This window comes from Hyaena hyaena, unplaced genomic scaffold (assembly GCF_003009895.1).
Source record: "Hyaena hyaena isolate Hyena2069 unplaced genomic scaffold, ASM300989v1 scaffold_408, whole genome shotgun sequence".
Classification (NCBI taxonomy): domain Eukaryota; kingdom Metazoa; phylum Chordata; class Mammalia; order Carnivora; family Hyaenidae; genus Hyaena; species Hyaena hyaena.
In genome coordinates, this window is record NW_024081041.1 from 223407 (window position 1) to 248503 (window position 25097).

Consider the following 25097-nt stretch of genomic DNA (forward strand, 5'->3'; position numbering starts at 1 on the left):
TTGATGGACACTTAGGCTCTTTCCATGTTTTGGCTATTGTGGAGAGTGCTGCTATGAACATTGGGGTACATGTGCTCCTATGCATCAGCATTCCTATATCCCTTGGGTAAATTCCTAGCAATGCTATTGCTGGGTCATAGGGGAGTTCTAGTGTTAATTTTTTGAGGAACCTCCACACTTTTCCAGAGGGGCTGCGCCAGTTTACATTCCCACCTACAGTATAAGAGGGTGCCCATTTCTCCACATCCTCGCCAGCATCTAGAGTTCTCTGATTTGCTCATTTTAGCCACTCTGACTGGTGTGCGGCGGTATCTCAGTGTCGTTTTGATTTGTATTTCCCTGATGAGGAGGGATGCTGAGTATCGTTTCACGTGTTTGTTGGCCATCTGTATGTCCTCTTTGGAGAAGTGTCTGTTCATATCTTCTGCCCATTTCTTTACTGGGTTGTTTGTTTTTCGGGTGTGGAGTTTCATGAGTTCCTTATAGATTCTGGATATCAACCCTTTATCTGATATGTCGTTTGCAACTATCTTTTCCCATTCCATTGGTTGCCTATTAGTTTTGTGGGTTGTTTCCTTTGCCGAAAGGCACACCTTTTTTAAACTTGGTCTTAAAACCCTTAAAGAAAGGATCACCTCATCTGAAAGTCTTGCCTCTCTGCAAATAGTAGTGTCCCAGGGAAAGCCTCTGAATTACACATATTTCCCTCAAGTTGGACATAGCCTGTTGGGCATTAGGTGGAAGAGGGATTAGTTCAAAATAGCCAAAAGATAAGTTGGAAACTCTCACTTTTGCCCCTTACCTCTCTGCCTCATCTTCCTATCTAGCAGAGATCTCTCCTTTTCTCCCTGCAATGTTCATCCCAGGACAATTGTTCATGCTCTCTGACAGTCCATAATAGCTCCAGCCCAGCTGTCAGGAAAAAACAAGCCCGGTTTACACAGCACCTGAAAGATAGCACACTTCCGCAACCCCTTGGAGAAGGTGAGAAAGGGGCACAGGAATCATTTCAAGCTGTTGCAGCCCTAGCCCACATTTACCAATGGAACTGCTACTGAATGAAAGTCAAACTTGCTTTGTTCTCAGTCCATGGCTTCCTTTTAAACATCTGCTTTAGAATCAAGCAGTGAAGAGAGGTAGGGAAGGACTCAAAGCAAGACTCAGAGAGCATATTGGGGGAAAAGTGGGGAAAACGGCTTTCATTTTTCCTATGACAGACAGAAGAAGAGGAAGCATTCTCTTCCAATTTGTTGATCTTAGCTCTTTAGAAAATCTTTCAGGAGTAGAGCTTTGTCTCCTTTCTGTACTTAAGGAGAGCTGTTTCCTAGGTGAAATAAATTGATCATATTGAAGAAGCCAGTTTAACATTTTTAGACAAGTTTAGATCAAAGAAGCCAATCTGACACAAATGTTCTATATAAATCATGTGAGAAAATACAAACTTTTTGGTTTAGGCCAGTTTATTGTTTTCCATATGAAAATGCAGCAAGCAATTCTTTAAATTGTTTTTGTAGACATAAAATAAATAAAACAATAAAACATAAATCAAACAATGTTTTTTGGAGGGTGACTTTCTATATTATATGGAGTTATACTGAAAGAGAAACAAAAGCCTGCTATTCCTACAGCACTCTTGTATAGGTATTGCATTATTAAATATAATGTACAAGTTACATATATAGAAAAACCCCCACAGAAATACAAATTGCTGGAGTATTGTTGAGAGTAAATTATATTTTAAATTCTTACCAAATGTTAGCTAACCGGCCACCCACCACCAGCTGAGAAGCACTGGAGAAACTAACATCCACATGGAGTAAAAGTGTGAATGGAATAAAGCCAGCCTGGTATTGGTCCTGTATTCACTACGGTCCAGTCAGGAAAGAGAAATATACCAGGTATTTTAGCAAGGAGAATTTGACACAAGGAATAGCTAACCAGGTATTGGAGAACTGGAAATGAAACAGGGTCTACCCTGAGGTAACACAGAGATGTGACTGCAAAGAACAGCCCCCACCCCTAGAGCAAGGGCAACAAAAGGAAGAGTTCAGAAGTATTAAAACTCAGAAGCTTGAAGAAGGGACCCCATAGAGCTGACATCCAGATCTCTGAGGAGGGGGTGCTGCCTGGCTGAGCTGTCTCCTCCCAAGGGGTGCACTGAGGTTGAAAGAATTGCCTACTGCTGGAATCAATGGTCACTGCCAAGGTGAACCATTGCAGACAGAACACTGACAGGAACAGGAAGAAGCAAGTCTCAATTTCCAGTCTCTTTTAGTGGCCCCTTTAGACAGAGTGTAAAAGAGATCCCGTTGGCAAAGAAGTTTGCAGGGTCTGAGCCGCAGCATCACAGAGCAAAGTGTAGGAAGAATGGGGTTAAAGGTCAGTGACAATGTACCAGCCCAGCCTTGTCCCACATTTTTAAAGCATTCTAATATGCTTAACCTTATATTTCATGCTTGTAGAAAATTTCCAATGCAATTATATTATTGCACCGAATCATGTGCATCCACCTATGTGAAAACAGCTCAAGGGGCACCTAGGTGGCTCAGTCTGTTGAGTACACGGTTAAGGCCATGATCTAGTGGTTTGCAAGTTCAAGCCCTGCACCAGGCTCTGCACTGATGGTATGGAGCCTGCTTAGGATTTTCTTTCTCTCCCTCTCTCTCTCTGTCTCTCTGCTCCTTCCTCACTTGCACATTCTCTCTCTCTCAAATAAGTGAATGAACTTAAAAAAAATAATTTAAGAAAATAGCTCAGGAAGGGATTAAAGGAAGATGAGATATTGCCCCATCATAAATAGAAGAGCTATCCTGGGATTGTATTTCCGTGAGACGTTGTTTTCATCTTTAACATTTGCCTTAGACTTTTCCACGTAACTTTGTGTCTGGGGTTAAGGAGAGCTCAGTAACTTAAACTTTCATTAGCATTTGTTTATTTATAAAAATTGGCTTCCAGGCTACTGAAAAAAAATTTTTTTCTTGGTTCTCTAGAATCACCCCTCCTCCATTTTTTTAAAAGAAATGTTTACTCATGAAAGAAATGGATGCTGTTGACAAGGCTGAAGCCAGTAGCGGCAGCCCCCACCTAGTTCATCTTACAGGTTAAAATTTTTTTGTCACCCACAAGGATGGAAGTTCTAAGACCCTGACATGTCATCCCAAACTCGCCTCACAGAAATTTATAACGAATAAAATCTTTTTTTAAATGTCTTCTAATATATAATGTTATCAAAGACATTGCCAATATTAAGTGAGAGAAGAAAGCAATGGGTACAACACAATCTCATTTTTTGTGCAAATATGTATAGAAAAAAGACCAGAAGAAAATATACCAATATTAAGGGATTATGTTAACTTTTACTCTTCTATATTTTCTTATTTACATATTATAAATAACAATGTGATAGTAATATAGCTATTTGTGGAGTGCATTTTATGTGCCAGGTGTCATCTACTATTGAGACATCTTAAGTCTTAGTTGTACCATTTTACTTGGGGAAGAAATGAAACCTTGGACTAGTAATTTGCCCTGATTCTTCAGCTAGTGAAGACAGAAAGGGATCCCAGTCACAGTCTATCAGCCTCACAAGTCTCCACACTTAATTACATGTATAGCTTTTGGAAGGAGAGGGAAAGAACAATTTTTTAAAGAATTTTGGCGAATAAATACAAATTTTAGCTAAATGAAATAGACCATTTACTTTATTAACATTATATATTTATATATATAATGCAGAGAATATATAAATGATATATATAATGAAATATTACTCAGTTATTTAAAAAAAGAATGAAATCTTACCATTTGCAACAACATGGATGGAGCTAGACAGTATAATGCTAAGCAAAATAAATCAATAAGAGAAGGACAAATATCATATGATTTCACTCATATGTGGAATTAAGAAACAAAACAAATGAACAAAGGAAAAAAAGAAAGAAGAGAGAGAAACCAAGAAACAGACTCTTAACTATAGAGAACAAATTGATGGTTATCAGAGGGAGGTGGGTGAGGGGATGGGTGAAATAGATGATGGGGATTAACGAGGGCATTTATGAGGAGCATTGTGTGATATATGGAACTGTTGTCACTATATTGTACACCATAAACTAACATAATACTGTATGTTAACTCTACTGGGATTAAAATTAAAACTTAATAAAAAAAAAAAACTACAAAAGCTCACTCAAAAGAAATAAATAGGACAACACTGGGAATGGATGAGTATGAACCTCCAAAAATCCTCTCCTCTTTTTAAAAAATATTTATTCATTTTTGAGAGAGAGATAGAGTGCAAGTTAGGGATGGGCAGAAAGACAGGGAGACACAGAATCCAAAGCAAGCTCCAGGCTCTGAGCTGTCAGCACAGAGCCTGATGCGGGGCTCGAACCCACCAGTGGTGAGATCATGACCTGAACCAGTCGGACTCTTAATCGACTGAGCCACCCAGGTGCCCCAAATCCTCTCCTCTTAAAAAGCAACAAGAATATTGGCAAAAAAAATCAAAATTTCGGGGCCCGAGAGGCTCAGTCGGTTAAGCTTCCAACTCTTAATTTTGGCTCAGGTGACGATCTCATGGTTCAGGAGATCAAGCCCCACATCAGGCTCCAAGCTGACAGCACAGAGACTACTTGGGGTTCTCTTTCTCTCCCCTCTCTCTGCCTGCTCCCCCTGCTCATGTGCACTCTCTCTCAAAATAAATAAACTTTTTTAAAAAATCAACATTTCAGTGCTATGGAAATAACCAAAGGCTTGTTATAATCTGCAGAACATTTATTCAAGAGAAAAGGCTGAATATCAGTAAGAACAGTGAGCTTTGTAGCATTTTAACTTGCCCTATTTCCCAGCCACCCCCTCCTTTCCACAGTTGTGCAGTAGCCTTATAAACTTAACAGCCCACAATTATACCTGAAAGTCACTAGAGAGGACAGAATAGGTTTGAAGCTCCTCCAAAGCCCCACTCCAAGAAAATTAACATTATTGTATCTGTCTTGTGGTTCCATTGAAGACCCCAATCACAAGGTTTGTCTTTATTTGACCTGACTCAGAGCTTACCTAATGCAAACAGTCTTTTCTCCCAGGGCATTTGTCAAGAAAAGTCAGCAGCAATTGTTTGACATCATGGCTGCCTGATCCAGTAGATCACAGTTGGCCACAACATATGCTAATCGAAAAGCTTAAAAGGAAATCTGGGGAAATGCTGAGGCATAGGAGCACATGTACCCCAATGTTCATAGCAGCACTCTCCACAATAGCTAAAACATGGAAAGAGCCTAAGTGTCCATCAACAGATGAATGGATCAAGAAGATGTGGTTTATCTATACCATGGAATACTACATGGCAATGAGAAACAATGAAATCTGGCCATGTGTAGCAACATGGATGGACCTTGAGGGTGTTATGCTGAGCGAAATAAGTCAGGCAGAGAAGGACAAATATCATATGTTTGCACGTATAGGAGGATTAGGAGGAACTTGACGGAGGAACAAGGGGGAGAAGAAGGGCGGAAATGGTGGGGGAAAGGGAGAGAGGCAAACCATGAGAGACTCTTGAATGCTGACAAAAACTGAGGACTGATGGATGTGGGGGGGAGGGGGGGATGGGCATGGAGAAGGGCACTTTGGGGATGAGCACTGAGTGTTATGTAGAAACTAATTTGACAATAAACTATTTGTAAAAAAAAAAAAAAAAAAAAAGAAAAACACAAAAAAATAAATAAATAAATTTCACTGAAAAAAAAAAAGGAAATCTGGGGAATGATGTCATAGGAGATATTATGGACTGAATTGTATCTCCCCAAAATTCATATATTGAAGTCCTAACCCCAATACCTTGGCTTGTGTATTTGGAAATGGAGCAAAAGGGAAAAAAAGAGAGAGAGAGAGAGAACAAGACAACCAAGAAACAGACTCTTAACTATGGAGAATAAAGTGATATTTACTTGAGGGAGGTAGATGGAAGGATGGGTGAAATCAATGATGGAGATGAAGGAGCACAATTGTGATGAACACCAAGTGTTGTATAGAAGTGTTGAATCACTGTATTGTACACCTGAAACTAATATTATATTGTACGTTAACTGTATTGGAATTTTTTTAATTTATTTTAAAAATTATTAGGTGTCTGGAGCGTCTAAGTGGCTCAGTAAGTTAAGCATCCAAGTTCAGCTCAAATCATGATCTCACAGTTCATGGGTTCAAGCCCTGCATCAGGCTCTGTGCTGACAGCTCAGAGCCTGGAGCCTGCTTCTGATTCTGTGTCTCCCTCTCTCTTTGCCCCTCCCCAACTCACAGTCTGTCTCTCTCAAAAATAAATAACATTAAATAAATAAATAAATAAATAAATATTATTTGTCTTACTGGTTTATTATGTCTGGCTCCTGTAACTGATCACTCTCCAAAAAGTTTGGCTACATTAATTATAATTTAATTTTTAAGTGTGTAATTGGAAGCTAATTCCAAAGCCAGCTATTGCTACCAATTAAGCAGAAAGCTGGGGAGCCCTTTTTTTTCCCAGGAGTGTCTCTGTTCCCACTGAGATGCTGAGCATAAGACAGCTAAGGATCAAAAGATAAATCTTGACAAGCTAATTAATAATAATTGACTTGTTCAGAAATTATTTCTCAACCCAGGATATTAAATTGATTATAATAAACATCTGCAACTTTCCCACCACCTCTCTCATCCATTCATCCATCTGTCTAAATTCTGTTGGATTTATGAATTTTTATTATAATCATACATGTACTAAGGACTTTTAACTTAATCAGAAGCACACACATTAACATGAATTTATTTAAAACAAAAATATTGCCTTTTTGTCATCTTTCTTCATTAATTCCTGACTGGTTCAAGTTAATAACATTAATGCAAAATACATCTTTAGTTCTTTGCAGACATCAAATAGACTGAGAAAAAAAGCATTACATTAGCATGCCTAAAGCATTTCATATTCAGTCATAGAGAAATGAATAGAAGCAGTTTGAAAATGAGAAGAAAGCAGCAAGTAGGGAATGCAACTCTGAACATTCTCTGTGCTCATTCTCAATCAGAGTTGATAGAAATGAATACTGCACCATACTTAGCCCCAGATAATAGATGAACCTGCTTTCATCTCACTGTTAGAGAGACAGTGGCTTTTTTTTTTTCTGATTCACTAGTAGCAAGAAAATGTCTAACTGCATTTTACCTCTTTCTTTACCTTCTTAAGAGCTTAAATAAAATGCTCCATCAGCTGGGGCCTCTTTGTCACATAAGGTATACTCTTTAAGAAATTGTTTAATAAACTCTTTGAAAATCTTGATTTATGTCTGAAGAAAGGTACTAAGCCATAGCAACGTCTGTTGGTGGCAATTGCTGGCCAGCTATTGGTGAATGAGATATGGTCTAACGAGATATGGTCTCGTGCTGATTTATACTAGTTCTAAGGATCCCCTCCCTCTGTCCGCTAGCTCACAGGCTGAGCCCTTCTCTCTTCTGTGGATGGAAATGTGCTTCCCTATTATCTGACCCAGGAAGTTTACCAAATTTAGCTTAAGGCTTTATTCACATTGTGGACTACACAATAAATGTACAACTTCTATTCTGTCATTGAGAATAGGTGGAAATTTTAATTCAACAAATATTATTGAGTATATAATTTGTGTAGTGACTTGCAAGGATGCTATAGGGCGTTGTAAAGAGAAATAAGGCTTCATGATTTTCTTAATCTTTTCTTAAGTTTAAAAAAGCCATGTATGTGGGGCGCCTGGGTGGCTTAGTCGGTTAAGCGTCCAACTTTCCCTTGAGTCATGATCTCGTGGCTCATGGGTTCGAGCCCTATGTCAGGCTCTGTGCTGACTGCCAGTTCAGAACCTGGAGCCTGTTTCAGAGTCTGTGACTCCTTCTCTCTCTGACCCTCCCCTGCTCACGCTGTCTCTCTCTCTCTCTCCTAGAAATAAATAAAATTTTTTTAAAAAGCCATGTATGTGAAAGCATTTTTATAAGATGTAATATAAAATTACAATTAATTTGCTGAAGACTTAAAAGTTATACATGAGAGACTGCAAATTAATGGCCCATTGACTTTTTTACTTTTGGTTTGGCATGCAGATGGTTTTAAAAATAAGAACATATAGGGGCACTTAGATGGTTCAGTTGGTTGAGCATCTGACTCTTGATTTCAGCTCAGGTCATGATCCCAGGTCATGGGATCGAGCCCCACATTGGTCTCGGCACTGAGCATAAAGCCTGCTTAAGATTCTCTCTCTCTCTCTCTCTCTCTCTCTCCCTCTCTCTCTCTCTCTCTCCCCTGCCACCGCTGCCCCCTCCCTACTCACACGTGTGCACTCTCTATATATAAAATTAAAATTAAAAAATTAAATTAATAAAAACAGAACATTTCAAATAAAAATCCATATTTTCAGTTTCTCTTAAATAATAAGACCTTACCTGCTGGCCCCACAAACCCACATGGCAATGATGGGCTCAGCTAAAGAGCAGCTGGTCCTTAGAGAGATAATGGACTCTCTAGCTTGCAGTACACCAACTACTCCCTATTCTCTTAACCCGAACTACTCCAATCACATTGCTGCTCCACTGTGGGGTTTGGTGATCTCTGTGTTAAGTGGTCACCAACTAAGGAATGGTCCCATCTGCCCAGCCATCATCAGACATCAAAGTAACCCCAGCCAGATCCTAAGCCAATGGTAACCAGCCTAGCAATGCAGTGGGAGCTCCGTCCTGACTGGTGATTGGAGTTTGGTGAGTCTGTGATTTACTTAAACCTGAGTGGCCGAATCTCTGTTGCTTATGCACACAATTATGCTGAGTGGACTCACTTCAGATTTCTGACCACAAATCTCAAACAGGCTTACAATTGCCAGAAAATTCTACTTTGTTTTCTTGGTAATTACTCTCCTGCTTTCTAAGTTCTTTATATCCATCTTCATCTTCTTTTCGATTGCCAGCACCCCCTTAACCACACCTTGTAATCATTCTCACCAATTCCACCAGTCTTTCTGTAGCTGAACCCATGCCTGACGTTCCTTCTATTACAGTAGAAGTGTCCCTGCTCCTAAATCCAACCCTCATCTAAGCACACAATCCCATCCCCTCCAGCTTTCTCAAAGACAGTGCTGCTTCAATTATTGCCTCTCTTGCCAGTGTCATCAGTTTCATTTACATTGGTGTGATCTCTCTTTTAAAAATAAAAATAAACATATAAATAAATTTTAAAACATCTCACTTCATCCCATGTACTGTTCCAGCTACCATCTCATTTCCATAGTCTATTCAAAACAAAACTCCTCCAAAGAAGTTTCTCTACCTTCTAAACCTTCCACTGTTTCCTCAATTCACTCCCATCAGGAAATAGTTTGTGACACCACCAAAGAGATGGTTTCAATTAAAACCACCCTGATGATCTCATCTTGTCAAAACCAATGTTGAATTCCAAGTAGTCAACTGACCTGACTTTTCAGTAAGAGTTAACAGAATTAAGCGCTCCCTCTCTAGAATTCTCTGATACCTCACTGATCTAATATTCTTCTCATTCATTGCCTACTCTTTCTCATTTCTTTTTCTCTACTCCTGGACCTATAAATGGTGAGAAGTCCCAAGGCTCAGTTCTCTAGGTACACTTCCCCATTTAGTTCTATGGATTCAGGTATCATTTATATGCTAATAACCCTCAAATGTATATCCCCCTCACCAGCTATCTCTCCTGACCTCCAGACTTATATATTCAACTATCTACTAAACATATCACTTTGGATGCCTAATAGGTACCTAAAACTTACTATGGATAAAACTGAAAAGTTGATTCTCCCACATCAAAATTTAAAACTATACCTAGATTCAAATATAGATGAATATACAGAGATGTAAGTAGAGAAATAGACATAGATAAAGCTATATCTATATACACATTCCCACCACCAACCCTTCCCCATTCATTTATTAAAATATTGGGGTGCCTGGGTGGCTCAGTCAGTTGGATGTTCAGCTTTGGTTCAGGTCATGATTTCACAGTTTGTGGATTTGAGCCCTGCATCAAGCTCTGTCCTGACAGCCCAGAGACTTGAGTCTGCTTTGGATTCTGTGTCTCTCTCTTTCTCTGCCCCTCCCCTGCTCATGCTCTGTCTCTGTGTCTCAAAAATAAATAAACATAAAATAAACTATCACCTATAGCACCTATCATCTTCCAGATATGTTCTAAGTACTTGAGATATAAAATAAGGAAAGCTTACACTCTATAAACACACCAATATCCATCCAGTTGATTAAGCCAAAAAGCAGGATGCATACTTGATTTTTCTTCCTCTCATATGTTTCATATACTTGTCAGCTTTAACTCTCAAAAAGCCCAACTCCAACCATATCCCACCAACTCTCTTGACACAACCTAAATCCAAGCCATCATACTCTGCCACCTGGGACTCTGTCCTAACGGGTCTTCCTAACTGCAGCCTTCCCCTTACTTTCCATTCACTACACTGAAGCTCTAACAACTCTTCTAAAGCATGAATCAGATCACATAGCTCCCCTGTCTAAGCTTCCCCAGGTTTTGCATTACTTCTAAGAAAAAATACAAACTCCTTATCATGCCCACCAAGTTCTGTATGATCTGGCTCCTGTTTGTTCAGATGGGGAAACTTAGAGATTGAGTAAACTAAGATCACACTGCTAGCAATTTGTAGACCCAGGTAGTCAGGCTCTAAAGCCTCCTTTATTGCTACACTATACTGTCTCTCTGGATACCTTTTGCTTATTGGATGGCACCTGCCCCACAATCAAACTCCATTGTGTGTGACCACTTGTCTTGGATGACCTTCTTGAACCATGTCTTTTTAGAACACAGCCCTCATTCCCGTCTCCAGTTTTAGCCACCTCTTTTTCCCAGGCTGCATCTAGGTCTGGTACCTTTCACAGTTAACTTAGATGGACCCTAATCTTAGACTCAGAGACTCAGATACCAAACCCTGAGTGCTAATAATCATTTATTTCTAGAAACTTCAGCTTTTAATGTCCATGACTGATTCTGTACTTTTCATTTAGATTCCAAAGAGTGAGAATCTGAGAGACCTTTTCCACCAAGTCAAAATAGAGGTTGTTGACCAGCTATAGATTGTTTCCTGGATCAGATGTCTTAAAGTCTTCTGCATCCAGCCAACAGATGGAGAAAAACAGAGTATAGTCATATTCATTTCATAGTCTTGGCCCAGAAGTAACACACATCAGTTTCAATAATATTGCATTGGCAAGAACTGGTCAAATGCATACTTAAATGAATTTATGATCTTACCACAGCAAATGTTACAAATTTGAACAAATCCCTTAATTATTTTATTTCATGACTTAATAACTTAAATCATAACTTGTTTCCATGAGGTTAATTCTAATTTAATAATCCAGATGTTGCCCTTCAGTAAACTTCTTTTATTATCAACTAGTAAATGGTAAAGGGAGTTGCCATTTCGTGGACCTTTGGTTAATGAAACAGCAGTTCAAAGACTATTTGACCTACAGATCCTGGTCAGATTTATCAATTTGATATTTGGTAAAGAACTACCAGAGACCTGTCACATGATAAATGTTTACTTTTAACTTCTTTTTATTATGTATTCCATAATACCAATAGCACTGTCTAAATACCACATTTAAAAGGCAAAAACAAAAAATCAAGTCACTTTTATTGGTCATTGTTCTTTCTGTCATATATACCCATCTCCTGATTGTAATGGCAGGAAAAGAATCTTAATTATATCACATTTTCATAAATAATTCTAAGACTGTAATAGTGGGACTTTTTATTAAGGTAAATATTCATATTTTTAAAGGCAATTTTCTGAACAAGGAAACCATGTATCTAACTGTAGTAAGTCTCCTTTTAAAGCCACATTAAGCTTTCTGACTAAAAGTTGTTTTTAAGTTATACATGTGGAAGAGTTAATATTAGTTCTTGAAAATTATCATGTATTTGGGTGCCTGGGTGGTTCAGTTGGTTAAATGACTCTTGGTTTCTGCTCAAATCATAATCTCATGGTCTGTGATATCAAGTCCCACTCCGGCTCCACATCAACAGCACAGAGCCTGCTTGGCTCTCTCTCTCCCTCTCTCTCTCCCCCTCACTCCCACTCACTCGCTTGTTCTCTCTCTCTCTCTCTCTCAAAATAAATATACAAACTTAAAAAAAAAAGTTTGAAGATTGGGTGCTCTTACCTCATTCCTTTTGACAGTTAAGCATAATTAAGTACACAGTGATTTTTTTTAACTTTATTTCTTTTGATAGAGCACACAAGCAAGCATGAGCAGAAGAGGGTCAGAGAGAGAGGGAGAGAATCCCAAGCAGATTCCTGCTATAAGCACAGCTTGAACCCATGAACCATGGAATCATAACCTGAGCCGAAATTAAATCACCCAGATGCCCAACACTGTGTTTAAACTCATACAACACCTCTCCCAAAAACTACTGCTAGCATTTCCTCTGGGGAAGTAGATTGTTTTATCATTTTATTCTAAAGCAATTGAAAATTATTTCTGGCTTACTTAACAAATACAATCAGAGTATCTCATGCCGTACTACCTGATTCAAATATATGATTTGTAATCTATGAAGCAATGCACCAATCATCCTTGATATTTGGCCAAATCTCTGTTTGTTTGTTAGTTTGTTTGTTTGGCTCCAGGCTTTGGAAGTTTGAAGAGCCAAATGCCCATTTGAGCATCAATTCAGTTATCCCTGAATTTGTGCCTAGTCAATGATCACAAGATGACATAGGTTAAAATATCTAGCCAGCATGACAACATCAGTAATAGCTACGAGGCATGTCATTCTGATTTATCATTATTATCTGAATTTTTACTTCCAAATATAGATAAAACCTTTAGATATAAAATAAAGTGAAAATCTCTTTATATGCTTTTATGCTGAAATTCTATCTAGTTAATCCAAAAATGTATGTAATTGCAAAAATAAAACTCTACAATAATTAATGATAATTGAGTAGGCTGTTAATATTACATATCAAAATAATTAAGGATATTCCAATATCAAAACTGACAAGGAAATTGATTTATAGTTAATGTAAATATTAGGAGTGTGTTGGCTAAATAATTTAGTAAAAATATTATATCATTTTTGAGCCAACAAATATTCAAAAACTTAAATAATAATGAATGAAGAGTAGATATACAATATAATCTAGGGGCGCCTGGGTGGCTCAGTTGGTTAAGCATTCGACTTCGGCTCAGGTCATGATCTCATGGTTCATGGGTTCGAGCCCTGAATCGGGCTCTGTGCTGGCAGCTCAGAGCCTGGAGCCTGCTTCAGATTCTGTATCTCCCTCTCTCTGTCCCTCCCTTGTTTGCTCTCTCTCTCTCTCTCAAAAATAAATAAAACATAAAAATTTTTTAAAAAAAGATATAATCTAATTGTTTGGTATTTAAGCAGGAATAATATGGAACATAAATGTTAGAAAGGTATTTAATTTATACTTCTAAAAATGTCATTCAGCTCCCGAGTTTTTTAATAAAAAGTGCTTTTTAGAATTTTTTTTGAGAGAGAGAGACAGCATGAGCAGGGGAGGGTCTGAGAAAGAGGGAGACACAGAATCCGAAGACAGGCTCCAGGCTCTGAGCTGTCAGCACAGAGCCTGACATGGGCCTCAAACCCATGAACCATGAAATCATGACCTGAGCCTAATTCGGATGCTCAAGCGACTGAGCCACCCAGGTGCCCCTAGAATTCTTTTTTTTTTTTAAATATTTTTATTTATTTCTTTTAGAGAGAGAGAGACAGCATGAGCAGGGGAGGGTCTGAGAAAGAGGGAGACACAGAATCCGAAGACAGGCTCCAGGCTCTGAGCTGTCAGCACAGAGCCTGACATGGGCCTCAAACCCATGAACCATGAAATCATGACCTGAGCCTAATTCGGATGCTCAAGCGACTGAGCCACCCAGGTGCCCCTAGAATTCTTTTTTTTTTAAAATATTTTTATTTTTAAAAAAAGTTTATTGTCAAATTAGTTTCCACATAACACCCAGTGCTCATCCCCACTAGTGCCCTCCTCCATGCCCATTCCCCCTCTCCCCCACATCCATCAGTCCTCAGTTTTTGTCAGCATTCAAGAGTCTTTCATGATTTGCCTCTCTCCCTTTCCCCACCATTTCCCCCCTTCTTCTCCCCCTTGTTCCTCAGTTAAGTTCCTCCTAATCCTCCTATACGTGCAAACATATGATATTTGTCCTTCTCTGCCTGACTTATTTCGCTCAGCATAACACCATCCATGTTGCTACACATGGCCAGATTTCATTCTTTCTCATTGCCATATAGTATTCCATGGTATAGATAAACCACATCTTCTTGATCCATTCGTCCGTTGATGGACACTTAGGCTCTTTCCATGTTTTAGCTATTGTGGAGAGTGCTGCTATGAACATTGGGGTCCATGTGCTCCTATGCCTCAGCATTTCTGTATCCCTTGGGTAAATTCCTAGCAGTGCTATTGCTGGGTCATAGGGGAGTTCTATTGTTAGTTTCCTGAGGAACCTCCACACTGTTTTCCAGAGGGGCTGTACCAGTTTACATTCCCACCAACAGTGTAGGAGCAGGCGCCCCTAGAATTCTTTACATCTTGTGACAGTGAACTAAGAATGAACATAACTTTGTTACCTCAAATTTTCATGAAGACAAAAACTAGCAAAATCATATATGACAATGTCCATGACAAATTATCTTTTGTCCAGATATCATGAAGAATATAAAGAGCATGAAGGAGGAAGAAAGGAAAGAAAGGAAAGTGTTAGAGAAAAATAAGATTAGACAAGTATTTCTTCTCTTCTACCAGCGTTACTCAGATGTGACAGTCTTACTTAGTATTACTAAGAAAGAAATATGCAGGATAAATCTCTACTGCATGCTAAAGTCAAAGATCATGCTATCATTACTAAAAATTTTAATAATGAAATTTTAACAGTAACTATTTTTATTATAAAATTCCAGAATTATCTTTTGGATGCCAGAAATTCATTCTGTTCAGCTTCAAGCAAATATTACTTTCCCACTCAGCTATTGGACATTGTGAATCTCTGTAACTATTGCCAGAGAAATAAATGAGTCCCAAAGAGGAAAGTCACAGGAGAAATATTATCCTTCTTTGTACGTGCACTTGGCTCCTAGCACCTGCTGAGGTGTATCTTAGAGTAACTGAGCAAGAAAGAAACTGCAATGCAGATAAAGATCCAGAAGAGTATTTCCTTCTCTTTGCAAGTCATTATGCAAAGAGGTAGAAATTTCCAGTTACAGGATCCTAAACAACCACCCACACTCAAAATACCTTTCACAAGAGGAATGAAGGAATCCAGGTGAGAGAGTACAGTGAAAATAAGACACATTGAAGATGGTAGGAAGGTCAGTTTCACATTACCCACATCACCTCTGCTCCAAGCCTGCATAGAGAAGCACAGGGAGAGATACTCTCCATGTGGCAAAGGAGAGTGAAGTGAGTACCTGACCTTGCTGCAGACCCTATCCCAGGCCCTCCTGAATGAATCCTAGTGCAGGCCAACCCCTGAGCCCCAGGCTTTAGACGAGTCCCTGGGACCCCAGAATCCAGGCCTACCCCGGCTCTAAGCCATCACCCATGGACTCAGGCTCCACGACTGTCCTAACACAGCAGGCCAGGCTCCCTGGCCTCAAGTTCCAGTGGACCCAGGCTCCAGGCCCACCCCAGCAGACCTACAACCCACCCACCACCCATACACAGATTCCAGGCCTGCCCTCAAGGACCCAGGCACCAATCCTGACCCTTAGACCTAGATACCAGGTGGACTCCAGCGTACTTCGGCACCAGTCCAGCCCCTACAGATTCAGAACAAAGCCCATCTCCTTGCATCCAGGCTTCCAGGGCCCTGACTGCACGTGATCCATCACAGAAATATAAAGGGTACAAGGTTTCAGTTACACAGGATAAACAAGTACTGGAGACCGTATGTATGCCATTTTGACTATAGTTAATAATACTGTATTGTATACTTAGAATTTGCTAAGAGAGTAGATCTTAAATGTTCTCACCACATACAAACTATGTAACTATGAAGTGACAGATGTGGTAATCTCACATTAGCTTGACTGTATCATTCCATCATGTATATACATATCAAAATGTCATGTTGTATACTTTAAATTTATACAATTTTTATCAATTATACCTCAATAAAGCTGGAAAAAATTAAAAATTAAAAACAATATTTTTAAAGTCTCTATCAACAGATGGGTGGTAATGTAAAAAATAGAATACAAGGGGAAAGAAGAGAAGCTACACTTGCAGTAAAGAAGGAATTCAGCATAAATTGTTGAAGAGGATAAATACAGGTGTCTCAGAAAGCTCAGAGAGCAAGTAAATAGTAGAGGTGACACAAAGGCAGTACTACGATCTGGAAAGAATTTGAGTTTCTGCAGAAAGTCTGAAAGGCCAAGAAGGTAAAGTGACAAGTTGATTAAGTGAGAATTCTAAAACTGGGTCAGATTACAAGGGATATAGGAGTGCTGATGCATAGGAGCACATGTACCCCAATGTTCATAGCAGCACTCTCAACAACAGTCAAAACATGGAAAGAGCCTAAGTGTCCATCAATGGACAAATGGATCAAGAAGATGTGGTTTATCTATACGATGGAATACCACATGGCAATGAGAAACAATGAAATCTGGCCATGTGTAGCAACATGGATGGACCTTGAGGGTGTTATGCTGAGCAAAATAAGTCAGGCAGAGAAGGACAAATATCATATGTTTGCACGTATAGGAGGATTAGGAGGAACTTAACGGAGGACCATGGGGGAGAAGAAGGGGGGAAATGGTGGGGGAAAGGGGGAGAGGCAAACCATGAGAGACTCTTGAATGCTGAGAAACAAACTGAGGACTGATGGATATGGGGGGGAGGGAGGATGGTCACGGAGAGGGGCACTTGTGGGGATGAGCACTGGGTGTTATATGTAAACCAACTTGACAATAAACTATTTGTAAAATAAATAAATAAATAAATAAAATGCATAAACCTTAAAAAAATGGGTCAGATTAGAACCTTAAAACAAGAAGTACACTGAGAAACTTAACTAATCTATCTATTTTTGTTCTTAATTACCCAAATCCTTAACCTGGAATTCCTTTCATAATAGTGAAAGTCAGATTGTCAGGATGTGCGGTGTGACCGCGTGAGGAGACAGAGGAGGTGGAACATGACCAGAGGTGAAGAACGGACCCGTGCAGCCACAGCACATGCCGAACTTGGCACCTCCTCCCTGAGAGATGGGAGAGTGCCTGAGGGAAGCCAAGGCGCTGCGGAAACAGGCAGAACAGTGGGGACTCCCGCTTGTCACACAGCAGCCTTGTGCACAGTGGGAGAGCAAAGCCATAGATAAGTTCCGGGTGACTGTCTCCGAGTCAGCCAATGAGACAAAAGAATCAGAGTCTCTGGGTAGAAGGAAAACAAAGATTGAGAAAGCCTCATGAACAAAACAGAAAGTGGATGAGAGCGATACCGATTGTACTTAAGTGGGTATTTTTTTCTTTAAATGATGCTATCACTTATAATATTAACTATACTTTTGAATTCACTATACAAAATTATTATGTTTATTATTGACTCAAAGTTCTATGACTATAAAAAATAATAATAACAAAAATTAAATTTAAAAAACAGGCAGGATGTCTTCACCTCCCTGACACCATAAGCCCACCATTTAGGCCACTTGTTCAACTCTGAGGAACTAAAGCTGCCTCTTAAGCACCTCCCCCAAGACTCAGCTTCAGTTCTTAGGAATGGGAACAGCCATTCAGAGGGCATCAATTACTCCAAATACATAAGGACATGATGAAGCCCTCACACCAGTGATGCGTTTATTCCCAAGGTGACCACAAAACAGTCTGAGGGAGACAGGAGCAAGTTCTTGATTTTCAAGGATGAATCTGGTGACCATGCGCAGGGCCACCTGGGAAGCAACACACAGGGAACAGATCTCAACCTGACTGTCTAGAGTCAAGTCTAGAGTCCAGCTTGGCCCAGCCTAGATCAGCCAACCCATAGCCAAGCTGCAGACCCGTGATCCTGGAAACAAAGATTTAGTGTTGTAAGCCACTGAAATTAAAGTTGATAGTTACATAGCAAAAATTAAATGTTATAATTCTCACATTCATATAAACCATGACCCAGTGTGGCAGGTTCCATAATGGTGGATTATCGCACTGAAATTTTCTTAAGCAAAGAATTCTCTTTATCCAATTACTATAATTCAAAATGACTGGGTTTGTGGCCTTCCAAAAGTGTGGAAATAGCTTGTCTTTTAAAGTTCTGTTTTCTCAACAAATATATGAGATTTGACTTAGGAAATAATATAAATGATTTCTTAACAACTTTTCCAGAATTTATGTATGTATCTAAATTATCATGAGCTTTCCAAGATCTTATTCCAGTAAGGCTGCCATGACTGAGAAGATTTTCAATTTTTTGTCATCACCATTACTTTTAGGGCCTATGGGACATTTATTACCTCTATTTTCAGATGAAGGGACTGAGAACAGAGAGAGATAACATAATCACCATAGGCCAGTCACAAGCATCAGGACTTGAATGCAGGCAGCCTGGTGATAGGTCTGGTCTTCTTGACTACAATCCTATGCTCTCCCAACCAGAACTCCTAACCCAAAACTTTCCACTTGGATAAATTCCACTGTAGGCCATGATTAATGAGTAATTGGAACTGGATTTACCTTCACACCCTAAACCACTATGAAAACAGACAAAATAGGAGAAGCAATGTTTTTTGGGCACTGGACAATAGGCAGCATAAAGCAGTGATCCCAGTAAAAAGGGAAACATGTGAAGTAAGTCAATCTATTACAGCTCACAGCCTGGGGGAAACATCCAAACTGCAGCTCAGGTATGAGACACCCAAATTGAGCCCAACAGTTTCCCTGAGCTGTGGAGACAGAGTTCAGAGTTAGGGACTTGAAGATGGGTAGAACTCATACAGGAAGGTAGCAAAGTGGAGAGAGCTCAGAGATCTGTTGGGGATCCCCCTCTTTGGCTGAGTACTCAGAGCACATGCATGATGAAACTCCCAGAAGCCAGGAAACAACTGCTCCAAGGAGGAAGCAGAACAATTCCTGAAGGTCACATAGGACCAGAAATAGATAATGTGCTCCAGAGCCATGGTGAAAAGACCCCCTAATACACAGCCATCGAATGGAGTCCTTCAATAAGTATTCCTCAGTAATGAGGCCAAATTAGCCCTGCCTAAAGACGGTCTAGACAAGCCTAACAAACCTTAAATGCCAGCTTCTAAAGGATCCAACTGTTTCCAAGTAACCTAATTGCATCTAACAGCAAAACCCAAAAATATTTAAAATGATGCAAAATCTTTGGCACCCAAACACATAAAATTCACAATGTCCAGCATGCAATCAAAATTGCCAACACATAAATAAAATCACTCAGACCTAATAAAATGATGATGAAAGACCTTTAGTAAGTCCTAAAGGAAAATCACACAGAAAATATTCATTTTTCAGAATTATCAGAAAATTATCAGAGATCACTTTTGAGGCAAAGGCAAGTCATTGGAAACTGTTCTTTCTTGGGAGTTGTGACCAGGCTCATAACAGGAGAGGAGGGAATAAGAAAAATCAGCTGTGCCCAAGAAGGGACAGACCAACAACCTTCCCAGGATGAACCATGAAATTCCCTGAGTGGTAATGACAGTGGTAGTTCAGTAATTAACTGATTGATAATGAACTGGAAGAGAAGGACATTAAACCAGAAAATAAATATCCATTAACTTGTTGGGAAAACGGACTTATGTGAGTGACAGGAAGCTAAAATCAGGAGCACCGTGTCAATAGTTTCTTTGTTCTGCTCCCTTTTTCTTGGTTTTATGGAGAATCTCCAGGGGAGGGACCTCAGGGTTTCTGTTCCAGATGGAGACTTTCAGCAGCTAATTGACAAGAAGAGCCTTCGAAAAAGGAGTTAATATAATACTACTGTGTAGGAGTCAGGACATAAGAGATGCTCCATTCTCATTACAATTTTCCTCATACGAATATAGAAACTTCCGGACTCCAGAAGAGAGGACTCTTGCATTATATCAACAATTCAATAATGCCTTCATGGACTCCCTGAATAGAATCCTTTTATGTGTGGGTAGACATTATCAAGAGCTCATAGCACTTCTGTGACCATCTCCTAAGAATATAAAATATTTAGCTTTCCTCCCTGCCTTTTTCATTTCATTTTTTAAAAATGTCTTCTAAAGGAAATAGCATAAGCCCTCTGTCAGACATTGATGAAGAGGTGCTTCCACTCACATTTGGCCTGGTACTGCTTTCATTTACTACCAGTGTGCCATGGGAGGAAAAACTCATTGTTGAATCCAAAAAGATGTCTGGGCAAACTATTATAAAAGGACTCTGGGGACGCCTGGGTGGCTCAGTTGGCCGGGCGTCCGACTTCGGCTCAGGTTGTGATCTCACAGTTGGTGGGTTCGAGCCCTGCATCAGCCTCTGTGCTGAGAGCTCAGAGCCTGGAGCCTGTTTCAGAATCTGTGTCTCCCTCGCTCTCTGTCCCTGCCCTGCTCATGCTGTCTGTCTGTCCCTCTCTCTCTCAAAAATAAATAAACATAAAAAAATCTTTAATAAAAAAAGAACTCTGTTCTGCCACTAGAATATTCAGTACAAACAGACATAACAAGTGAGGTGGGTGGCAAAACCGGGTAAATTCAAATGAGACGGTAACATTTTATACCCAATTGGTCACAAAGTGTTTTTAAAAAGCCTCTTCAGAAATGGATTACAGGTATAGATTAAAAGGTCAATAAACTCCAGTGGTGCGCTCTACTGGGGAATTTCAGCAAGGAAGCATGCCAAAAGTCATTGGCTCACAGTCCAAAATATTGTCCTCATGTCTGAGGACAGAAAATTGTTTGGCTGGTTTTCTCTAGCCCTGCCTTCTATTTATGTTATATTAGTATCTAAAATTTCAGTTTCTGTTGTTTTTCTTTTACATCATCCGCAATTGCAGAATGAAAGTAATTATTGCTCCCTGAGGCCTAGTTATTTGCTAACATTTCACAGGAGTTTTGTAAGTTCACGTAATAAATCCTTCACTACAATTATCAAGCCTCATCCGCCCCACTGCTTGCAATGATTTCTCCTCAGCTGCATGATATTTAGCTATGACAACAGCTGTGAGATGAAACAAGAAGGGCAGGCTGTCCCGTCTGCAACACACAGTGTGGTTGATCAGAGAATATGGATTAGTCTGTCATTCTGCTACTTGTTCTTATGCCAACAGTGATGGGGCTGGAGAAACTGGCTTTCCCTTATGGAGGTTTACTGACCGAGTAAGCAGTACTCGCAACATCATATGAGGGACAGACAATCCAACTTTTACCTCACAGGGATGGATGTTCAATTCAACTTCATGTTTCCTCCATACCTACTAACCAAGCCCTGTGCCGGGTCCTGGGGAAGAGAAGGGTTGGCTGGACACAGCGCCTGTCCTCAAGAGGCTGTCAGTCTTATAATGCAGATATTGAATAGGGAAATAATTATAATGCACTACATATAAAATTATAAAATGATGTGCCAGATCAAAGCCAGCAGAGATGAGAGGCATATGACTCCATTTGAGAGAGAGGAAGCATCTCAGAGGAGATTGAGTTGAGCCTTGAAATTTAGGGGGAAAAAATTTGAAATGGGTAAGTGTGTTTGGTGGGGGTGCTGCTGGAATTCTGGGCAAAGGGACCAGATGTAGAAGAACTCAGCCTCGTCGGGAATCTACACATGCTCAACACTGATGAAACTAAGAAGGGGGGCTGCCTAGGAGAGACGGGTGAGAAGAGAACGAAAGGATGTGTGGGCTTGAAGAGGGCAGGAGGAAGAGCCAAATCATGAAAGGCCTTGACTGAATTCCTCAAAAAGTCATAGGGAACCATTAAGCACTTTCTGCAGAGGAGTAACATGATGGGATTTGCCTTTTAGAGACACTTTTGGCAACACTGTGGAGGCAGGGCCAGACTGGAGTCAGAAGGGCCACGGGAGATTGAATGCAACAGCTCAGGAGAGAGCTGAGGCCCTGAACTGAAGCAGGGGTAGTAGAGGAGAAGGGCGGAAGTGGATGGAGAGAACTTTAGGGGTTAGAATCTAAATAAGTTGGTGATTGGTTGGACACTGAGGGTTGGAGAAGAGATTCAATGAGAATGGGCGCATTTCCAGTGATAGTGTCCATGTTTCCCGCTTGCGTTCTGCAGATGGGTTGGTGGCAGCACCTGAAAGATATATTCCATTCGACTTCACCCCGGCACCACCAGGTGGGAATACTCGTTTGGCAGTGGGTAGGTGATGTCACGACTGGGAATGTAAATCTGAAAGTCCACATTATGGGAGAGAGTCGAAAGCATCGGTAGTAGACAAAGGCACAATGGTAGGGGGCCCTAGAATAAAAATAGTCAATGACAACTCCCTGCGAACCTCAACATTAAAAGATGTAAACCAAGGAAGAGAAACTGTCCAGGACAGAGTTTCGTGCCCTTAGCTCCCAAAGATGTATTTTATTGGGCAATTACAATAAAACTATATGCATAAATATATATATTTATATGTATGCATGTATTTTTGTGAATTCATAGATGTAATCAAATTCTCAAAATAGGATATCTGACCTGACCAAAAATTCAAGAGCTGTTTATCTAAGAAGATTGAGTCAGAGGAGGAGAATGAGAGAGTAGTAAGTGTCACAGTGGCCAGTGAAGTTCAACTTTTTCCCTCAAAAATTAATTTTAGGAGCTAATTAAACTCCTCCACTGTGATCATTGTGACTCTCCAATAGAAACACTTTAGAGCAAGATGATAACAAGGGGCAGGAAAAGAAGCACAGAAGCCTCTTACCATTGTGACCACTTTCTTTCTACTCTGCTTCGAGTTCAGATATAATTAGAAAAGGAAAATACGATTGCCCAGTACACACCTGGCTTGAGTTTGAACAAAATGAAAAATGCATGAACACAGGTTGGGTTGCCTTTAAAAATAAAGAGTCTGACATTATATTTTTTAAAAAATACTAGAAAATTTACCAGATGCTACAAAAGAGACTATGTTGTACTTGCTGACCCCTAATTCTACCCAATCTCTAAACTGCTTGAATAATTTTTTTTCCCTTCTCTGGTCCATGCTGGAGGTCCCTAAGCATTTTTATTCATAAGTGAACCATATCCTTTCATGGCTTTTAGTCCTGCTAGTTTTTTTTTCAACAAAGAGCAAGATAAAAGCACATTTTCCCCTTACATTTAATTTCATTTTTACTCTATTTGTGTAGTTCAGTAAAAAAAAAAAAGACTAAGTGATCAGTAGTTAGTATTTCAAGTGGAGGGGCAGCTGGAGCAGGACAGGATTCGGGGACTTAGTGACTCATGAATCTCTCTCAGCCATGTGTCTGTCCCTCTATGACTCTATCTTCCTATCCAGATTACTCCTGAAATATTCCTTTCCTTATGACCTCCCACTAGAATATAAACTCCACAAAGAGGGGGATTTTTGTGTGTTTTGTTCCCTGTTTACTACCAGTCACTAGACCAGTACTTGATACATAGTAGATGCCCCATAATATATGTTGAGTAAGTACATTAATACTCTTAGGATGTCATTAGTATACTTGATTGGGTAGTTCATATAATCAAATTATTGTCAGGTGAGGTCAAAATGTTTTAAAGTTTGAAATTACCCAACACATACTTAGTCGTTCTGACACAGAGGTATTTTATTGGGGAGAGAATTGTCGTTAGCCTGTAAGGGTTGTCAACTTGGCTTCGAATCAGGCTTTAGGGCACATACAGGGGAAGCAGAATGATTTGTTTGAGCTTCTGGTATATAGTAATTATACAGGTGTATTCAACTCTAATCTGAGTGTTTTAATTCCTGTGCAGCCATTATTGCAACTGGAGGGACTGTTGGTGAGGAGGTTTTGTGACAGGCTTAGTTCAGTGAAGCATAAATCTGGTATGGGGGCACTTGTCTTAGATCTGTGTGTAATATAAGAATGCCAGGAGTTTGGGAATTGTCATTTTCCACTATAACCTTGGCTTCCTTTGAAATGTGTCTGTCCTAACATGTACCACTTGATATAATCTTGGCTGCTATTTTCATATTCTTGTTATAATCGACAGTATCATTAATATACTTTCTATAGTCTTTAAATTTCTAAAAAAAAAATACTCTTAGGATGTCATCTGAAAGAAACTTATCCCCAAGGAAAAATACTGCTTCTATAATGTCTCATAACCACGAATTTCTTGTGTGCTTTGAAATTTTGCTTTATGCTATTGTTTTGCATGGTAGTTTTTACCCCAACCACGTCTTTCTCATGGATTATGAGGTTGCCTCAGCCCACGCACTGTGCCCAAGCACAGATCAGGTTAGAGGGCTGGGGTTGCTGCCCATTCTAGACAAAGCAATCTCAAGGTCTCCGTCCACAAGCAGCCCAGGCATCCTTTCCATTTTGACTCACATCTCTCTCTTATCTACCAGAGTCCATCTCTAGCTGCAACCCAGGTAATGTGGCATAATTATTTCAGCTCCAGCTTGCCAGCAATGTTAGCCTGAGGGGGTTTGGATGTGTTCTTGATTAGGCTTGGAAGCTGTGGGTGCCATAGCCCTTGTCCAATGCCAGCATAAGAGGGCGGCATGGTTTGTCCCCACTCATCACTGTCCGTTCTTCATCTCCTGAACCTCCTCTTGTTCTTAAGCTTGTATATGTACTTTATAATTTTGTAAAGTACATTTTTAAGTATTTCTGTCTGTGGAATAGAGTGGAGGAGATTATGCAATATCCCATCTTAAAATTGGAAGCTCCCATAATTTTTCAAAGCTCAAAAAATTGGGATAGTAATCAATATTCTTTTGTCTTTGAAATTCTTTAATGAAAGGTGCCTATCTGTATTACCAGTATTAGCCTCCTTTCTGAGAGGTAGTTTTGGGTTTTCTTCCAGTGGATCATTTTAATGGTGAACTCTCTTTGCATTCCTGGAATTAACCAGATTGATTATTTGTTTGTTTGATAAACACT

The 25097-nt window shown here is 39.8% G+C and overlaps 1 long non-coding RNA gene across 2 annotated transcripts in view; it reads right to left on the bottom strand.

Annotated features, from left to right (window-relative positions):
* LOC120245203 overlaps window positions 1-25097 on the bottom strand; it is a 75682-nt gene that overhangs the window by 37774 nt on the left and 12811 nt on the right. Inside the window, exon 3 of one of the 2 annotated variants that reach the window (XR_005531727.1) lies at window positions 20614-22470. The exons of the other annotated variant lie outside the window; for it this stretch is intronic. This is a non-coding gene — a long non-coding RNA (uncharacterized LOC120245203). Of the gene's footprint in view, window positions 1-20613; window positions 22471-25097 lie in introns of those variants that run through there. 2 annotated transcript variants of the gene reach the window in all.